The 15,097-nt window shown below is 35.0% G+C and overlaps 1 long non-coding RNA gene across 1 annotated transcript in view; it reads right to left on the reverse strand.

The window, feature by feature from the left end:
- Positions 1-2,860: 2,860 nt before the first annotated feature.
- The window catches only part of LOC119700120, a 38,810-nt gene continuing 26,573 nt past the window's right edge, over positions 2,861-15,097 (reverse strand). Inside the window, exon 3 of the long non-coding RNA XR_005256673.1 lies at positions 2,861-2,911. This is a non-coding gene — a long non-coding RNA (uncharacterized LOC119700120). The remainder of the gene's footprint in view (positions 2,912-15,097) is intronic.

The following is a 15,097-nucleotide window of genomic DNA, read 5'->3' on the forward strand; positions in this document are numbered from 1 at the left end:
AAAAGCTGACTAATATAATCATCAAAATACTGCATTCCTAGCTGCCTCTTCTCCCTGGAAGCTAAATGTCTAAGCACACCTGATGGACATTTCCTTAATGTGCCCTATCAGTCTGTCATATAATTGACATGCTTCTTTCCCTTTAAATTAAACCAGATTTGTTCAGCAATGTAAAAGCCTCCCACCTTTCTGTCAATACATCTCTGCACACAGGAACAGTGAAGTTAAAACTTTCCAGTCTGGTTAGCTATGAGCAAATACAACAGAGTGACAGCTTTTTTCTTGAGCATAAAATTCAAACACTGAATACCTGGGCACTTTTGGTGTTCCACTCTCTCTATATGTGTGTGTGCCTCATATATAGATATAGATATATATAGATATAGATGTAGATATAGATTTAGATATATACATACATATAGAGGGGTGTGTACACACAAAAATATGTATATATTCATGTATCAAATATTCAGTAAGAGGAACAGAGAAGATCTTACATGAATGATCAAAGTTTTAAACAAATAGACATATGAGATGAGCAGTTGTGAGGTGAAACCTCCAACAAACCATCTTCTCACATATAAACATATATAGGAATTTGTCTGGCCAGTTGACTTAGTAATATTATAAAAACTACATCAAAAACCTGAACTGGTGGACAGAATGCCTTGGAATAAAAGGAAGCAGTTACTTATGCACTTTCAGCCAGGCTCTTTCAAAGTGTTACATACAGGGACTAAAAAATGCATATTGTGATGAGAAATTTTGTTATATTGTAACTCCAATATAAGCTGTGTTTAAAGCCCATTTAAAAGTTGTAATAGTTTCAGTTCACTTTTGGGTTTCAGAGAACAGTGTATTTTGTTGAAAGAAGAGATAAAAAATTCCTTTTTAAATTTCTGTCATTAAATATCAGAAGTGTAGCTGTACCAACTAAGGTGTTTACAAGTCAATATTTTAATGTAATGATTTCAATTATTTATAATTTTGACAAAACAGAATCATTAAAGACTAAATTTTCCATGAAAGGCTACTTGAATTTGTTTTACCATGATTTTAGCAAAAACAATTTAGAGAAAATTGGTTTTTCCCTAATATTAAAATAAATTCCTATTGATGATAGATTCTCATCAACTATTAGCTGGCAAGCTATAGCAATTCTGTGCTTTAAAAGCATGCATCTAAAATATAACACGAACTGTTCTCATAGAAATCCTGATATGGATGTGGAAGCCTGTGGAAGTTTGCCCAAATTGTCTGCTTTTAAAAACCTGTTTAGAAAAGTGTTTATAAAAGACAGCTTTACTGTAACTGATAAAGTACTATGAATGGTTCAGACAGAGGCCATCAGATATTTTCTCAGCAGCATCTGGGGATCATGTATGATCCAAGTCTGCTTGCTAACACAGCTAATGTGAGCCAATCTCAGGCTCAGTTCTTCCTTTTTCCTTTTCTCCCCAACCTCAGCTTCCCTAGAACAAACTTGGTGTAATAGTAACATCACAAAACCATACTCACAATTAAAACAGCTGAATGAAAACCTGTAGAACGAGATAATATTCTTTCCTTAGCTGCTGAACTCCTACGGGCTAATGAGCAAGTTATTTGAAATAGACTTCTCATGGACGGTCATTATTAAGGTCATATAATTAGTGATCACCTGATTTTTGACCTATGGACCTAATATGCAAACCTACTAACAGTAAATGCTGCAGCACAAACTCAGCAGGGGCTTAGCTGTGAGCCACTGAACCATGGAGCATTTTGGAATGCTAAGTATTCTGGAAAGCAGGTCATGGGTGGCTCAGTTTGTCAACCAAGTTGAGTGGCACTTTGACCTTCATCTCCATGTATGACAGAATATGACAGCATGTCACCTTCTCATCTTGCAAGGTGATCTAAAAGTAAATATTTTTAAAACAAAGCAGGCATGTCTGCTGTGGAAAAACAACACAAGGCAGTGTTGGAAATTCTGGAATTGAAATAGGTTGGTACAATGTAAAGGGTAGTACAGAAAAGCAAAATTGAAATTGACAGCTTCACCTGTTGACTCCAATCCTGCTTTAAGTCTTTGGATGTCTCCAAGCAAAGCAAATTTGAAAAAAAAATAAGATAATAACAAGGTAGCCTGAGCATTAGTATAATGTGAAGTTGTACTGAACTATTAACAACCTATATGTTATTTCCTTCTTGAAGTTCATAATTAATGCATCAATGGACTAATCAAAAGACAGAAAAAAAAATTATCTCTATTCAATTCCCTTTATTCTATGATTTCCTAGTATATAGAAGGAAAATTGACTTTTCTTCTACCTATTCTCCAGAATAATATCTGGAAGAGTTTTAGTCTTTGTTCAATTGGTTTTCACTTATTCACATTTAAACATCGTATAAAAGATCAAAGCAAATACAGAAATTTAGTTAACTTTGTTACTTTGTTAGCTAATTTTGCTTATAGTTGTGGTTGTAGAGGTTCAACATGCATCAGATTCAATATGAATCAGATTCAATATGTTACTTGAAATGACATTTTCATTCCTACAGTAACAAAATTGAATGAAATATTTTTTTCCTCAATAATAATTATGCTTATCTTTCTAGTCCAGTATCAGAGGAAATGTTATGCATATGCATGAACAGCTTTCCTTTCCTTCAAAAGAAAGACTAAATTTTTTTTTCCTGTTGCTTTTACCTTCTCTTCTTGATATACTCAAAATTACCATCACAATACCCAAGATCCCTTATTTTCAGGGAATTGGGAAATACAGACTACCATTAAATGTTATTTCATGACTCAGCTTGCTGAGTTAACCATAAAGTTACCTGTTACTCTTCAGCTGGCAGTTTTGAAAATGTGAGAATCTGAGCAGGATCTTTTTTTTCACTGTTTGAGCTTCAAAATTTGAAAAACCTGCAGATTCAACATGAAGTTTGGTTAAAATCAACAATTCTTGTCCATTCTCGCAAAAAAGTAAGCCATTAATTATTTTGAAAGGCCTTTGACAAAGCAGATTATTCCAAACATAGATCCATAAAGAAATCTCGGATTACTGGAAGTAGCAGAGTATTGCATTTCACAAGAATGATTAGGAAACCTTCCAATTGAGGCAGATGATGGCATTTTTGTGATGTGTGCAAACCACTACTCTGTGCTCATACTGTGAATTTCCTTCAAAAAAGGACGTATAAAAGGAAAACACATAATTGGCAAGGCTGCAAGTCAAATTTAATCAGGTCATTAGTTCAGAAACCCAATGGAGAGCTTAATTAGATATGAGTTATCTAATAATTGTGAGTGTCTCTGAGGTACATTTGTTTGGACATCTATTACTAAGGGTCCCTACCATTGTTCTGACCTTAGAGCTAAACTGAGGAACAACCCCTTTGAGTCCTATATTGGCTTCCAGCTATCTACATATTATATCAAATTATTAATGTGAATGTCAACAGAGATGAGCTCTTTGTAAAAATTCTGGCAAATTGTAAGTGGTTGTATTTCCTGTTTTCACGTATGCTTGGCTTGAATAAGTTTGATACTACATCTTTGGATATCTTAAAATCTCAGATACTCACTGGTGTCCCTGGCTAATTTGGCTTTTCACTCTGACCTGAGATAAAACCCTGGACTCTGGCTACGCTAAATACACCCAGGCATAGCACAGCTTCACCTTGCTTTTCACCAGCACTTCTCTTTCTGACATTAAATCTGTCTTCAAACCTAGAACACTATCAAATTTCAAGACAGTAGATATGACCATAAAATTATAGAATACGTGCCATAGCTTTTGTATAATCAGCTAATATATTTCTGCCTCTTGGGCTCAGAACTTGCCTTATCCAGTATCCACATCTGTCAGTACAAGGAAGAACACACAGTTATCCTTCTAGGAAGAGTAAACAATACATGCACACCATGCATTTAGATTAAAAATTACTTGTAGCACCGAAGGTAGAAATCTATTCCCATATTTATGGTAAATATCAAAATAAATGCCTGATATTCTGCACTCAAAATTGCTACGTCAGGAAAATATGCTTGCGCTACTTGCTTGTCAAATACAGACTTGGGAACTAAAGTGAATATTTGTAAACATTAAATGCAGTATTTTTCTTCCTACAAGTACCAAGAACTATAATGAAATTTTTCCCAAAAGACATATTTATGAGTAGATTAGACAAACACTTGTCACTGTAGCAAGTAGGTGTGAAAGACCTTTCAGGATCTTCAACAACAACCAGTTTCTCTCTTTCTGATTTCACATGTATCTTAATTGGAAAATTTAGTTTCTGTTTCATCTTCAAGAAAGTTACTGTATTGTAATGAAGAAATCAACAGAGAAGGTGCTTGAACAGAAAGCTTCTCATGGTTTGGGTAGCACTGTGGACAGAGGTATCAAAGGCCTGTGTTAGTCCAACAATTTACTGCATTGAAAATTAAAAGGAGAAAAAGTTGAGACTGAAAGGAAAAAAACAATAGTACAGTTTTCCTTAGACTCAGATGAGATGTTATGAAGAAATAATCAAGCTGAAACATATTTGAACTTCTCTGTTCAAATCAATACAGGAGTATTCTGTTTCTGCAGTGATAAGACAGGAAGATTCAGTCTTTCTATTGGACTCAAGGAAAAAGTCATAGGTCGAAGTATAATCAAAAATTATCTCCTAGCTCTTTCTAGCCTTTTTTTTTCTTATTCCCCCCACTCTTAGAGATGAATCCTCAATTGATGGTCTCAGAGCCTCAGATTATCTGTCAGACAGGGAAAAGCTGTCTCAAGCAGTGAGGACCTCTAATCAGATATTGACAGATAAGATGTTCTGGGTGATAAAAATAGATTTAAACTACAAAGTGGCATTTTTTTATTAGAACCATGGCCTAACTGTTAAAGTCATTATATAGGATAAATCATAAGGTCTAAATCTTCCAATCAACTTATTAGCTTTCCTGAATATAATGAATAGAAATTTCCTACTTAAGCCAAGGATCCCCACAGATCAACAAAATTCTTCATATTTTCCTCTAGCTTAATAAAATACATTTCTTAGTAATATAAACAACTTCTACCTGATTTGAAAAAAATTGCAAGTTTCAAAGTTATATAGAAAAATAGGAAATACTGACAGAAATGATCATACTTTACATTTAACTAGTATATCATTCTAACTGAGCCCAGTGTAGTATTCAACAGCTCACTTAAAGAGGTTCCTATAACTAGAAAACGCTACTCAGCTTCAAAACTCAGTTAAGGCTTACATTAAATTAATGCAGTTAATTATGCATTCCATAGAATTATGTTATGTAGTAGAAAAGAAAGCACAAGTTAACAAGAATTAAACTGTCAATAACTAACTGTAAAAAATTAAAAACAAATGAAAATAATTCTATACACTGAGAAATAGATAGTTTAAATATGAATCCAGCCTGAACTGATAGGTAAACTATTCACAATTCATAGCATAATCCTACTAACAAATGCTATTGGTTGAGGAAGAAAAGGTAGAAGAATGTCTTCAAGATGAGACCATGTATGACTTCAGCATTGAATCAAAGTAATTTAAATTAATATACAAATATTACCCTTATGGTGATAATGACCTTGATGCTGCTTTGTTAGACCGTTCAAGCCTGTGCATTAATTATTTTCCTAAAAGCACAGGACACTTTAAAAGGAGGGGAAAAATACCCCAAATAACAAAAACCCACAAAAAAATCACAAAAAACCCCAAAACCCAAAAAAACCAAACCAAAAAACAAACAAACCAACAAAAAACAAATAAAACCAACACAAAAAACCTCCATATATATATTTTCCTCATATTTGGCTTTGGATTCCAGAGAACAACAGCCACTGTCAAAGGGGTGTTCATAAAATCTGCTGCAATGTAGGAGAGAAGGAGAGATGGGAAAGGAAAGCTGTATTTTTTGTACAGATACATCACATATGTGTACATAGGATTTCAGCCCAGGAAACATCCTTCCCAGCAGGATGATGACAAAAAGTCATTGTTGGAATATCAGGCAAGGTTAACATAAAATGCTGTATCAGAGAGAGAGTGAGTGTTGAAGGAGGTGGGTGGGTTGTGCCTGGGATGGAGATGTGGTCAGCATGCATGGTGCAGAGAGCCCAAACTGTGAACAAGCAGAGTGCTTATAATAGATGTGCAGTAATGACAATCAAATAAAGGATGTAAAACATAACACACATCCCACAGTATCTTGGGTTCTATTTGATGTATATCTCAGATACCAGAATACAGGAGAAATTAAAAACACATAGATTTTTGTGAATGAGTATAAAAGCATTGCTAGAAAAAAAGAGAGTACAAAAAAGTATGACAAATGAATGAGGAAGCTGTCCTCTGCACTCATGGGACAAAATTCAATGTAGGGCAGTATCTTGAGGCCATATTTACCTGGCCAGTGCTAAGGCTAAATTGCAGCTATGATTCAGAATAGCTTTTATAAAACATTTTGGGTTTATAGGGAAAGTGTATTACAGAACACTTGGAAATGTAAAGGAGAACTTTGTTTTGGATTATTGAAGTATTTTCAAAGTGTTGTGGCCACGCAGTCTAATTCACATGAGAATGTGACTCATTGTCACATGAAAATGTTTCTGGTTGTATAATAACTTTCCTCTAACTGTTAAAATTATATGCAAACAAGACCTCTGCATTTTCATGCAATGTTGTGCTAACTCAAATTCAGTCCTTGTTAAGGTAGAATGCAATAAAATAAACTTGACCTTTTTGATTCTACTAAGAAAAAATGTTTTCGTGTAAATATTGTAAAAGCAATCAACAAATTTCATGTTCTGAGCAATTTTTAGATAGTTTAAATCAAATGTATATACCCATATTGCATATGTATTGAAATGGAGGTAATAGCTACAAAAGTAAAAATGCAAATGAAGTATCCTTTCACTTATTAATATACAATCAAAACAGTATAATGAAGATCATCAGAGCTAAACTAATAATAATAATAGCAACAATAGCAATAATAACAACAACAAAACCAATCCTATTATGAGATTCTTGACTGTGCCAGTATTTAACAATACCCAGGAAAAATACACTCACTCCAGTCTGCTTACAACACCCAAATAAAACCTTATCAAAGTAAAGAAAGCTTTCCCACACAAGCACAGAAGATGTTTTCCTATATTCTCACTACATTGCTCAAGAAATTTTTTTATAAACTATCAAAACAATTCTGGCAAGGCATGACTTGTAATCTACTGCATATCCAAAATTTAGCTAGGCCTGTGCCTTTTCTCTTGTAATACTCACAAAGATTTTATCAGCTTTGACTGTTTATAGGCTTTGTTAATAGAATAATCTCTTTATAAGCCAAGAACACTTAATTAAGTCACAGAACATCCACTTTAAGCAAAAAAAATGACATCTGCTTAACAGCTAGGGAATTTCATGAGTTCACAGAAGTAAAACAAGGTCATATATGGTCAGCTGTGGAACAGCCACTGAATTAAAGGTTACTCTCAAACTGTGGCAAAGCTCATGTTAAATTGAGAGGAGACAAATTTTACTGCAGTTTCCAGATTCACAGTGTCAGGCACTAACTTGTAATTACAAGGATTTCAAACTAATGCTGGCTTGGTCTTTTTTCTCCCAACGTAGATAATTTCCATGTTCTTTAAAGTTTGCTCTCTCTTTCAGATCAATTACCCCCAAGCATTTGGTTAATCAGTAGATACCTGCTCTGGCTTTCTCTACAAAGCAATGAACTGTCAAATAAACTGCATAATTGCTGATTGCTGATCCTAGCACTGTTATGCTCTAGTTCTAATTTTGATAGATTTCCTTTAGCACCTTACATTTACAGTCCAAGGTACACCATTTATAAAATGATGTATCATGTAAGCAGGAATGTGCTTTATTTCCACTTGAAAGCACATAAACTTTTTTAGATATATTCAGATTCCAAAGGCAATTGTATCTTTGGTTTCAATTCACTCAACAGTTTTGATATTTAACTCAAATTTTGCTTTCAATAAGACATATTTTTGCATTTTGGGTTTCTTTCCAAATCATATATGTTGCCTATTTGATTAATAGGTTGCATTTACTAAGATTTGTATTTCCAGGTAAATGCTAACAATGTGAATTCCTCTCATGTGTAGAAATTGTCATTTCACTGGACAAAACTCAGACTTCATGTATAGACAGTTTTGTAAGGTTTAAGACATGAGCATGGTTTGGAATGCTCTTTAGTAATAACCCCACTAAGGCAGGTTTATTTAGTTCCAAAAAACACTCATTTTCTATTTTCCCAGCCTCACATTATTAGCGTACCATGCACACCAGTAAGCTCCAACGTTTCATTATGTTCACTCAGCGTTTCATTATATTCACTTGCATGACATACCACGGCTTCTCACTGCACAGTGAATAGAGGTGATTGACAGCCAGTCTGACACCTGCACTGGCACTGGATGGCTCTTCTCTCCTTGTTGACATTATCTGAAACCACACCAGAGGGTTTCAGCTGGAAAACAGTGTTTAGACACTTGCTTGTATTCTACTCTAAACAGATGAGCCTATTAACTTAGCTCATTTGTGTAGATAAGATAGGTGTAGATAAGAGAGGTGTGTACTCAAGTAGTGTCTAGTTAATTGTGCAGTGAAAACATGCTGCTGGACACCAATATCAAAGCCACTTGCAAATTCCAACTTAATTTTTCCCACTGTAGCTAAAGGAACTAGAATTGGTTTAACTTAGATCCTGACAGCAGACAGGAGTAAGTAAACAAACAGAAGTAGGTTTTAGCTTTGTTTTAAAACCAAAATAAACAAAACAAGCTTCTCAGACTTTCACACCTTCCAATAAAAAAATAAAATAGTGCTATCTAAATTGGCATACAAAAATAGTGCAAAAGATTGCAAGTATATTTACTTAATCAAAAATGAGGCCTAGTTTATAAATCAGACTTGAATTCAGCTCAACTGAATCCAAACTAATTAGAACTGGTGTGTTTCCTACATTTATATAAGGCCCTGGATTCATCTGAAAAATATCTTATGATCTCCACACATGATGTATTACATGATACAGCTATTGGCCATATTGTATTGACAAATTTTAAGCAGAGATCTCCCTTAACCATTACAAAATGTTCTATTGAGGGGAAAAAATAAAAAAAAAAAGGTTCCATATGACCAGACCTTTCAAGAAGACTTGGAGATAATTCTTTATTTATTCTCCCTGGGCAACTCCTTATTCTCCACAGCACTCATGATATCTTCAGCCCCAGTTTATCAATTTCTTCTGGACAGTGCTATTTTTTGTCTCACCTTCATAGAATGCTCACTTGCAGGAAGCAACAAACATAAGAATGGTGGCACAGGAATGGTTTAACCTTTCTCAAATTAGTATGGCTCTTGGGTTAAACTTTTCCCTGTGTAAGCAAAGCTACACAATGTTATTACTCTTGTATGATCTACTTAAGCTCTTTTTCTTTACACTGGCAATCAAATTTTTTCTTCCCCTTTTTTTAAGAATAATGGTAAGTTAACAATAGTCAGAAGTAAGTTCAACAAAGACAGTAACAAAATGAAGTTTTCCCCTAGTTTTTTAACATTTGGAAATGCAATTCTCACAAATGCAGCATGTGTCACAACACCAGGGTACCCAGAGCTCCAATTGGCTTACAATGATTTATCATAAACAATAATTCTGTATCCTAGCAGTTGCTGGAACAAGGCTGTGCTTGAGGCCTTTGCACATACATATTGGAATTAATGAGGCAGCAGTTTATGCTGTTGCAAACAGCTGGGGGTGCTTAACTTGTTTTTCTCTACAGAACTTTTGGATTTCATTTGTTTCTGGCAGTTATGGAATGCAATAAAAGGAAGAATGGCAAACGAAGAGAAATAGAACTATGTAAAACAGCAAAATCTAGACTTAGGTCAACAAAATATGCTCCTCTGATAATACAGATGCATTTGTTTTCATATTTTGCATTGTTTCATCAGTTCCATTTTCCCCCAAATGCTGCATTTGATATCAGTAAGATTAAAGATAGCTATACATTTATCTGCAAAATATACCAGGCAGCATGATACCGACCTTCCCCCTTTTGCTCATGAAGTCTGCCTCAAAACCAGAAAGAAAATAAAAATAGAATTTTAGCTGGGACGTCATGTTCTTAATATGATTCTAATGTTTCTAGACCTGTGCTATTATTGTGTCCAAGGCTCTTAAAAACCTTGGAACAGCACTGTGCTGTGAGGCTCTGACACCCCTGGTTTGCACTTTACCTGGAATTTCTTTCCTCCTGAAGCTACTGTTGTAGATAAAGTGTACTCACAACAGGAATTTGTGATGGTTACTGTGGGCAGCCCCACGGCTCAAGTGCATTCTCAGGGCAGCTGGTATATTCTCACTCTTAAAGTTCTTAACAAAATAAAATTTAAAAGAAGAAATAACAAGGCAGTAAATGTAAAACAGTGCACCTGAGAAGGGATTTTAGTATCCAGCTGCTGAAGAACATCCAACAGTCCTGAGCTGCTGCTGCAGAGCACTCGTTAGGATCAGAAAGAGGGAGGCAAAGACGAGAGTTTCAGCAGCTGAGGAGAGGTTGAAGGGCAGCTGCAGAAACTGGAACGTATGTGATGCTTCATGCAGAGACTGTGGGATGTGCAGCTGTTTAATTCTCTATGGAACATTCTTTTTCTCATGAATATTCCTTTATTCACTGTATCTCCTCCAAAGGGTTTGGCAGTGCCACATCACAGGATCCTGTCTAGTACTCTTCAGAGTCTAACTTGCTATCGCTTTTTAAGTCAGCTAAAGCTCTGAAATGATTGCTTATAGCTGGGGCATGTTTTGATTGCTCTCCTGTCTTCCTTAGGCTATTCAAATGAAGGCAGCAGCTGCATTTTGCCATTCACAGTCATTTATGCCTAAAGGCTCATGTTTCCTGTCAAAAGCTGGAAGCAGTCATTGTATATGATTTTTGTTCTTCATTTTAATCGTACATCACCAATGTGTTCTCATAACATATTCCATCTAGTAATGACTCTATTGATCCACTCTTCAGTCTTTCATCTTTCCATGCAGCTAAGCACATTGTAAAAAAACTTCCACTGATCATTTTGTATCTTAAACTACACATAAATACGTATTAGAGAGCTATTCTATAATCACTCAGTATCAACAGGCTTACTATACAAGGGCCCAAGACAACCGTAACTGTCACTGGAAATAATCACAGCTAAAAAGGAACAGAACTAGGTTGATACCATCTGCTTGGTCTGTTTCCCATTGCAGATTCAAACTGAAAAAAAACCAAACAAATTAGAAATAATAAGCAAACATGAAAGGAAAAGAAGCCTATGATCAAAACTGCAAACCATTAAAAAACTTTATTTTTTCTTCAAAATAATATTAATTCATGTGCAGCAACTTTAACATTTAGATTTATTTTGCTAAAAACATTTTTTTTGACAATTTAAAAACAAAAAATAACTTTATATTCTTACATTCTAGACATCCCGATCAAGATACACTTCAGTATCTAAAAATACTTACTTACTCTGATATACTGCCTTCTTTTTCTCTCATATTTTTCCAAAGAATTGAATATGTATGTGTTGAAATTAAATCTTCTACTGCATCCATGCTTATGGTTCTATCAAATCCTATTGCCTCACAGCCCACAGTGCTGGATTTCTAATATTGCTAATATCACTTCCATAGCAACACACTAAGATATCATAAACTTGGCATTACAGCTCCATTCCTAGATTAGGTCTATGGTGGAGCTGATTTCAAAAAGAAGCTCTTATTAAAGCATACATACACGTAATAATCAAAAGTAATTGCCATTGGGATAGGGATAATGGCTTTCAGAGTACTGCAAATCAATTTCACAAAAAAAGTCATACCTTTTCAACTCTGACCAAGAAAAAAAAGAACTTGTTTTGTTAGTGATGTTCAGAATACATTTCCCCAGCCATCCTTAAAGAGGGAACCATATAATCACAGGAATTCAATTACTGAAAAAGATAGTATTACTTATATTTTTCACATGCTGGATTCAGTCCATTACACAGTGGATACAGCAGAGTGTAAAATGAGGGCAAATCTAGGTCCATCCTTTAGTTGCGAGTCTTTAAGAATGCACAAATGAATGCACAGAATGAATAAGTGAATGAGAAGGAATTCAACTTCAAACACTGCCAAAATAATTTTATCAATAAATCTCTTTACTTTTAAGCACAAAAGGTAATACATTAAGTAGAACACATATCATTTGGTCAGCATTCTGGCATGTCTTATGATATATAATGACTGGGGACAAATGGGCTACACTTGTTACTTCCTGACTGGAGTTCTAAGTAAAACTGTAAAAGAGTACAATGCACGAAACCATATACAGTCTGTACTGCTACAGGCCTTGCAAGTGGGTGACTATCTCAGAAATAAAGGATGTTATTTTAGGAGTAACTAAATCTGCGGTGGTTTTACTCTGTACACTTTTCATTGGCATCAGGCATGATCACAGAGGAAAATACTTCTACTCTACTGGTCTCAACACAGGTTTTCTCTGAGGTTCATCAGGAAAACAGAACATCCAGATCTCTTGACTGAAAGAGCATGTGAAAAAGAAAAATCCACTTGTCTATTTATGAGATATTCAAGAAGGTTCCTCTTACAGCTTTAGATAATAGGGGAGGCTCTGTAAGAATGAATTCAAAGTGGAAAAAAAAAAGCAGTAAAAGGAATGAACAGTATTCAGCAGAGAATACCTCAGGATTTGTTCTAGCTGTTGCTTTGTTTAGTATATCCACAACTTGTCCGAGAAAGTGAAGAACCAAGTTTCACAATACAGGGTTATTGAGGATAGTGAGGAAGGAGCCAAATGTGCATAATTTCAGGGAGGAAAAAAGACTGAACAATTATACTATTAAATGGCAGTTAGAAATAGTTGTAGAAAGATAGTGATGCATAGGGAAAAAAAATCTGAATTTCACATACAAAACAATTAATGCTATGCTTTCTCACTCACTAGGGAGTGGTTTTCACTACTTTGGTTCAAAGCTCAGGAACAATAAAAAAAAAGGAATTGAACTGAAGAAACAATAAGGAAAAGAACAAAGTGGAATGCATTGTTATGCTGTCAATGGGATGCATCAGGCACTGATGTCTTGAATACTACATGCAGTTGGATTTCATCTCAGTAAATTTATGGAGTAACTGGGAAAAGTCCAGAGAAAAGCAATTGCTATGACTTAAAACTAGAATTCTTCAGTCTGTAAAAGAGACAGCTTACAGGAAAATGAACACCTATAAATTATTTCTAAAAAATGAAGCAAGACAAAGGAAAACAGTAATTAACAGCCTTTTCCCAGAAGTATGGAAGAAGTATGGAAGATCAAATTAAACAAGAATGCAGATAGAAAACAATGGTGGTAGATTTTGCCTAATTTTTGTTGTTTGGTTCATCAAGTTCTTTTGGTTTAACTTGTTTGTTTGTTGGGGTTTTTTGTTTGTTTGTTTGTTTTTTTAAATAACTGCATGGTCATATATTTAATTAACCAGTGGAACTTCCTGCTGTAAGAACTTGAAGGCACTAAAATGAAGACACTACCATCTTATGTGGGTTTTACCTCCCTAGAACTGAACAGTGCAAGGACTGTTAAAAAGCTGAGAAAATAACATGGCTTAATGGTGATCTGAGGCACAAACTGTGGGCTGGAAGAAGGATGCTTGGGAGCTCAGGCTAACACCATGCCCTTGTCAATCTTTGCTTTTATAACACACTACTGCCAGTGGGCAGCGTGGCTGGCATTTCCAAAGAGATCTAATACATTTTCCCAAAGGTCACTGGCTGTGTTTCTGGGCTCCTGTGAAATGTTTAAGTGCTGTTAGTTCACATATACCCTTACTTTTTTAAGAAATTTTTTTTTTTTGATAGCAATATGCCCCTCTGCAGTGTTAGAATTATTTGTATCAAGCTCATGTATGGAGGAAGAATATCAGGCTAGGGCCAACAGCCTGCGCTTTTCCCTAAGGGACAGGGACAAGCAAACACAAAACTGGAGAAACACTGCAGTTCGTGCTGCCAGTACTGCAAAGTGGGAGAAAGCACACTCTGGCTGCATGCTACCCGAGAAGTGAGTTCTTGCCTACAAAACCTAAAATTTAAGTACTGCCTTACAAGTTGGAACCAGAGGAGTAATTCAGAAGGCAAGACAGAACAAAGCCACAGCTTTACATCTATTTAGTCTATGATTTTTCCCTTCTTCCAACATGGATTAAAGGAACTGACAACTCCTTACGTCTTTCAGGGAAGAGAAACAGCAAATTTTCACTGTCAGGGATAGCGTATTAGTTAATCATTAACTAAAACATGAAAACCAAGGATTTTAACAGTTAAAAACCCTCAGTTTACTATCTGAGTACCATGCAGATGTATATATTGAAACTCACTGAAAAAAAGCATGACCTAGAAAATGCCTTGGAAAAGGAATTTTCCACTTATGCACTTTAATAATCTTAATTACTTTGGTTTGCAGTTATTATTTTATGTAGGGAAATAAAAAAGTGTTGGGTGGTTTTTTGGTCAGCATTCATTCAAAATAAATATTTTTGCATAAGAAAATTAATTATTGAGCAGGATAAAAATATTCTTATCCCCAGTTTCTTATTTCTGTATCTTCGTAATAATCAGGCCATTTTTATTTTGCTTTTCTATGCTTATAATTAAATATGTCTGGTATAATTTACACTTGCATTTACAGACATATAAATGGTAAAGGTGATCTTTGAATTTCAGACGCTACATGAAAAAAGCCTTATAGTTCACTTCATTATATATATATATTTGTTTAAAAATGAAATCTCAAAAGATGGGGGTTTTTTCTATCTGCATGGATTAAATTGTTTTTGCAACCAAAAGTATGAAGGTATTCTGCCTAGATGAAAAAAATAACACTTCTGGGGCTGAACCTCATTCTCCGCTGAGACACGATGCCTGACCTTGGTTGTGTTCCAAGGAACTTCTGCTTTTGCTTGCTTGGGAAACATATCAAGATCTAAACCAGATATACTAAGCACACTGATTTACCCAGC

This window comes from Motacilla alba, chromosome 4, assembly GCF_015832195.1.
Source record: "Motacilla alba alba isolate MOTALB_02 chromosome 4, Motacilla_alba_V1.0_pri, whole genome shotgun sequence".
Lineage (NCBI taxonomy): Eukaryota > Metazoa > Chordata > Aves > Passeriformes > Motacillidae > Motacilla > Motacilla alba.